Consider the following 6,366-nt stretch of genomic DNA (forward strand, 5'->3'; position numbering starts at 1 on the left):
TCAATTGACATCATCATGAACATGTTCTTGTGAAAATATCAGATTTACATATGTATATATATAATATATTTATCTTACATAGCATGGAAGTCTGTGGAACTTTGGTTTCGGTAATGACGGATGATTAATGATATCGATGAATGATATAAAAATGAATTATTTTGATCATTGGTTACACATACATGTACATAACACGGAATAACAATATCATGAAGTTACATTTGATGGGAACAGAAAAGCAGTCCATATACTTCAATAAATCTTAGACAGACATACACCTTCGTGTACAATTGCTTTTTCCATAAGAACAGAGCACACTATAAACAAGCTGTCTTGATTTCTAAATATCCTCACAAAATCTGTTGTCTTTTCGACAATAAATCATATTAATCCTTTTGAACATCAGAACTTCAACTACCTAAAACAAAGCCAGAAGCTATAAAAACATGTGTACTGTATCATCAAAACTAACTTGATATGTAAACTGATCTTACAATACATATACCCTATTCGACCCAATAATCATCCAGGGCACTTAAAAATTGAAGCAACTCAGGGGGCGCTTAATAGAAATAAATTTGGACTTGCCTTTCATAAGGTTATTCTACAAAGTAAGCCATAAATCAATTTGCAAAAGAAATGGGTAAGAAAAACAACAACGTTTTCACATTTTCAGTCTGCAGTTAATTCAAAGTGAAATTTAAGTGAAATTGAAGCCTAAAAAAGGGGAGAGGCGCTTATAAGGATGGAGGGGGGGGCTTATAGGGTTGAATACGGTATAAACATATACCAGTAAAACACCTGCAAACTAGGCAACATAACAACACTTTTAACTATCAAGATTAATTTTGATTTTTGTAATATCCATTATCACTTGTTCTTTATAAAATACTTCTGGTGGAAAAGGACAAGTCTCAGTTTTCCATAATATGGGTGGTTTTTCAGGGGTGGTTTTCTTGTTTAAACAAGAAACTCATTCATCCCTAAACATACATTTGAACTCTTCTAATACAAAGACGGGAACAGTCCATTATGAATTTCCGGGGGTGAAGGAGTTAAAGTCCTTTTTTGTCAAAATAATCAAGCTAATAAACTAAATTAGCATTACATGTATACCATCGCCTTAACAATACATCATAAACTGGCTTTACATCGTTGCTATGACAACATCAATTTGTATTTCATTGTAACTTTGACAATATCGATAATAATGTCCCTGATATAAAACCTAAACATATATTATTCTGAATTTGCATATTACAGAGTTGTCTGCACTTGCGGGTAGGTATTGATTGTGACGTCATGTGTTTAAGAGCGTAACGTCATACGTTTCGGAGAAAACGGCGTTAATAACGCTCACAAAATAATGACGTAACAATCAATACCTACCCGCAAGGGAGCTAACTCTGTAATATGCAAAGACGGAATATGCACAAGTAAAAAGATTATCGTTGTTGCTGCTTTTTTGATTACATATCTTTTGACAGAATTAAAAAGCATTTTTAGAATATAAAATACCTAATATTTTAAAAACAATAAACATTTTCAAAATACAAAGTTCTTCCTTAAGAAAGAAATAACTCTTTCAGTTTGCAATCATGATTGAACATCATCAGACATATCGTTATTTAGATTCAGTTTTGTGGTCTCTCTGAATAGCGTATTGTACATAAGATACCCTTCCCCCTATAATAGTTTAAATCAATCGACTTAACTTGTCATATCAGATAATTACTTTAAGTTAGTGTGAACTATGATGAACATGTTGATAGCGTGGAGATTGTTCTTGCTGAAAAATCAAAATGTTTTCCCTCTTAAAATTTGAATAAATGTCAATTTAAAGTTCTCCTGTTCAGTTCTTACTGCTAAGACATTAACATACATAGAAATTAAGATTAAACAAACAGTATTCAAATGTTAATGACACTATTAAATGTACACTATACTCACTTGTAATCCAGGTAAATGTATAAAAGAGAGAGTCCAACACGGTAGTTCCTTCAGAAGGAACTACCGTGTTGGACTCGCTCTTTTATACATTTACAGTTAAATGTAGTTATTGTCTCCCTAAACTTTTGGCATTGTAATGGTTTGGCAATGTGTACACAATACTTATGAACTTACGACTGAAACATCTCCCCATTTATATAAGATCTGACGACAAAAACAACATTACACTGATTGTATGGAATGGATAAAATGAAAACATGGTTAGTTTAAATCATGAAATGCAAGTGATGGCATATACATATAAAGGTAAATCGATAATTAGTCTGGGATTTATACAATTTACATGCTAATAGAAACATTTTACATATATTCTATCCTCTTTTACACATGTACATTATCACATCAACAGTTTACAAACAAGTTAAACTTATAAAAATACCTGTACAATTATACCTGTGTACATTGTAATTATACCTGTATAAATATACCTGTACAATTACACCTGTGTACATTGTAACTATACCTATATAAATACACCTGTACAAGTACACCTGTGTACATTGTTATTATACCTGTACAAAATAACTGCTAAAATGTAAATGTAAAACAGAGAATTACTTTGATTCAATGATAATAATCATATCTGATTCATTATGATTTTATATGAAAACGATAGTCACAGATGCACAAATATATGGGTACAATCATACCTGTACAGATATACCTGTAAAATGTACAAATATATGGGTACAATCATACCTGTACAATGTACAAATATACAGGTACAATCATACCTGTACAATGTACAAATATAAGGGTATAATCATACCTGTGCAAATATATACCTGTACATATGTACAATTATAACTATACCTACCTAGGTATAACTATACCTACCTAGGTATACACAATACATCACTTCACACCTAACTGGATATTTCCACAAATCTTCTATAAGCAGTGAAAATCCAATACTGAACTTCATAACACTTCCAATTAACTTTCATATCCAGAATTCCTATTTTACTTGAGATATAATTTCCAGCATTGCTGTCACTACAAGTTTTTAAAAAATTATCATTATCAAAGTTCATTTCTGTGTATTAATTGTAATTGAACATCTTTTTTCTGAAAGTAAAATTTTTCGTCATTTTCAGTATTCACTACTGATGAAGTAATTTTGATAAAAACATTAAGCTGGTTAATTTCCATATACTTTATAAAGTACTTATATTCTTATTGACTCAATCAACATGAAACATTTTTTTCTCTAGATACATTTACTTTTACAAGGAATTCATCAATAACACACAAATACTGAAACAACATGTTACCCAACAGTGCAGATATATCTAATTACTATCACATTAAATTTTAAAACCACAACAACCGAAATTAAATAATTGTCTTCATCACCATCAAAATAGGCCAGTATTCTAATTTTAGCAGTCTTTTTACCAATAACAACATACAACATACTTCGCAGCACATTCCTACTAGAATCATTTGCCTTTAAATTGCAAAATTCATTCAATGTAAAAAGTGATCATGCAGGCATAACAATGGTTTACATTTTTTGCCTTGTATGTCAATAATGATTTTCTCAAGTCACTGGTTGACTCACTTATCAATGAACCAAAATGTAAGTTATGGGCGAAAAATTCAGCCATATTTTAAATCTTTCTGTTCTCATGGTCCATTAATCTGTTAAAGTAAACATACATGTATGTCTTATCGTTTAAGACAAATTATTATTCTGTGATTCACATGTAAAGGATTCACAAGTTCATGTGATATTATGGGATACAATGTTGATGTATATTATGGGATACAATGTTGATGTAATATTATGGGATACAATGTTGATGTTAAGAGGCATCACATGTTGTAAAACATTGTTAAATCCAGGAGATGGTGGCTTTCATACTACTTCAACTCTTTTTCAGAAAAGGGGAGGGGTGCTAATTACGACGAATATGGTAATAATAGTGATCTTTATCACCACCCTGAACCATGGGTATATACCCGGTATATATATAAATCATTGATCACATTGAATTTTAAACATATTTCAAACATTAATTATTTTCTGATCCAGAATATGCGATACATATATAAATCATTGATCACATTGAATTTTAAACATATTTCAAACATTGATTATTTTCTAATCCAGAATATGCGACGATATTGGCCGATAATCCCACAATGAATGTATGACCACAGTATACTAGAAGTTCCTTTTTTTCTTATTTTCTTGTAAAATGAGATTCGAGTTGATACAAACTTTACATATCATTATCACATTTAATCACTTTCCTACTGTTTCATCATATAGGCCTACCGTATTCATCCCAATAAGCGCCCATGTCCCTATAAGCGCCCCTCCCCATTTTTGAATCATCAATTTCAATTGCCCAGGCAGAAATAAAGACCAAATATTGTACAGATATGCAATAATATCCTCTTAATAGCACCTTTTCTTCATTTTTTCAATTTTTTAAAGGCCCTGGGTAATAATTGGGTCAAATACGATATATAATCACTGTTCATGGTGTTTTCTATAACCACATTTATTACAAACCTAGATCATTAGCATTAAATGATAGGTAACATATCATTTTTACATAACCATACTGGCAGGCGACCAGTTCTCGTCAAGTACCAATTCTCACCATCGCATGTGTACTTGTATGCATGATCACAGACAAATTTTTAGGCATTTATTTTGGTGGAAATCAGCATAGTAGTGTCTTCTATCAGAAGATGGCTTTATTGATGTAAATTTGTGTGTTAATCGTACAGCTACAGATGCCAGGCGAGAATATAGTACTTGGCTAGAAATAGTCGCCTGCCAGTTGTATTCCTTGAAATAAAATTTACAAATAACAGTTCAGTTAAGACAAACAAGCAGTTAAGAATTAATTACTATAAGAATGAGCCAAACTTATAACTTCACTTTCCTCCTTTAAACACTTTTGTTTAAAACATTAAAAATCTATTAGATAAAAAAAGACAATCCGTTGGTATTACAATTGGTACCACTAAAATGGAATGCTATATACTCATCACAACCAGCTGAATTTTATCACAATCACTATTTATAATAGAGTTCACACAATTCTGTCTTACTCGACAGCAAGACTCTCAACACCGTATCTGAGATTTCCCTCCGCAATACCTTATATGATCACGCGTAGAGAAGCCCAAATGTATTCTGTATGGTTACTATAGATCCCCAACGGGTCATCGCAAACATTACAGAAACTTTTATACAACAAATAACAGAATACCTTGCAAAAGTTGAGTTTTTAAATGAAATCATATATTCAAGTCTTTACAGAAACCTTTGTTACGTACAGTCAAAGTGTTTACAGAAACCTTTGTTACGTACAGTCAAAGTGTTTACAGAAACCTTTGTTACTTACAGTCAAAGTGTTTACAGAAACCTTTGTTACGTACAGTCAAAGTGTTTACAGAAACCTTTGTTACGTACAGTCAAAGTGTTTACAGAATTCTTTGTTATACAGTCAAAGTGTTTACAGAAACCTTTGTTACAGTCAAAGTGTTTACAGAAACCTTTGTTACAGTCAAAGTGTTTACAGAAACCTTTGTTACAGTCAAAGTGTTTACAGAAACCTTTGTTACGTACAGTCAAAGTGTTTACAGAAACCTTTGTTACTTACAGTCAAAGTGTTTACAGAATTCTTTGTTACTTACAGTCAAAGTGTTTACAGAAACCTTTGTTACAGTCAAAGTGTTTACAGAAACCTTTGTTACAGTCAAAGTGTTTACAGAAACCTTTGTTACGTACAGTCAAAGTGTTTACAGAAACCTTTGTTACTTACAGTCAAAGTGTTTACAGAAACCTTTGTTACAGTCAAAGTGTTTACAGAAACCTTTGTTACAGTCAAAGTGTTTACAGAAACCTTTGTTACAGTCAAAGTGTTTACAGAAACCTTTGTTACAGTCAAAGTGTTTACAGAAACCTTTGTTACAGTCAAAGTGTTTACAGAAACCTTTGTTACGTACAGTCAAAGTGTTTACAGAAACCTTTGTTACAGTCAAAGTGTTTACAGAAACCTTTGTTACAGTCAAAGTGTTTACAGAAACCTTTGTTACAGTCAAAGTGTTTACAGAAACCTTTGTTATAGTCAAAGTGTTTACAGAAACCTTTGTTATAGTCAAAGTGTTTACAGAAACCTTTGTTACAGTCAAAGTGTTTACAGAAACCTTTGTTACAGTCAAAGTGTTTACAGAAACCTTTGTTACAGTCAAAGTGTTTACAGAAACCTTTGTTACAGTCAAAGTGTTTACAGAAACCTTTGTTAAGTCAAAGTGTTTACAGAAACCTTTGTTACAGTCAAAGTGTTTACAGAAACCTTTGTTACAGTCAAAGTGTTTACAGAAACCTTT

At 31.6% G+C, this 6,366-nt stretch overlaps 1 long non-coding RNA gene across 1 annotated transcript; it reads right to left on the reverse strand.

Moving 5' to 3' along the window:
• Positions 1 to 4,128: 4,128 nt before the first annotated feature.
• LOC138311008 (uncharacterized) lies at positions 4,129 to 6,366 on the reverse strand. The gene is made up of 2 exons (XR_011206508.1): positions 6,094 to 6,366; positions 4,129 to 5,365 (listed from the first exon to the last, which is right to left on the reverse strand). It is a non-coding gene; the product is annotated as an uncharacterized lncRNA (long non-coding RNA).

This window comes from Argopecten irradians, chromosome 16, assembly GCF_041381155.1.
Source record: "Argopecten irradians isolate NY chromosome 16, Ai_NY, whole genome shotgun sequence".
NCBI classification, from domain to species: Eukaryota; Metazoa; Mollusca; class Bivalvia; order Pectinida; family Pectinidae; genus Argopecten; species Argopecten irradians.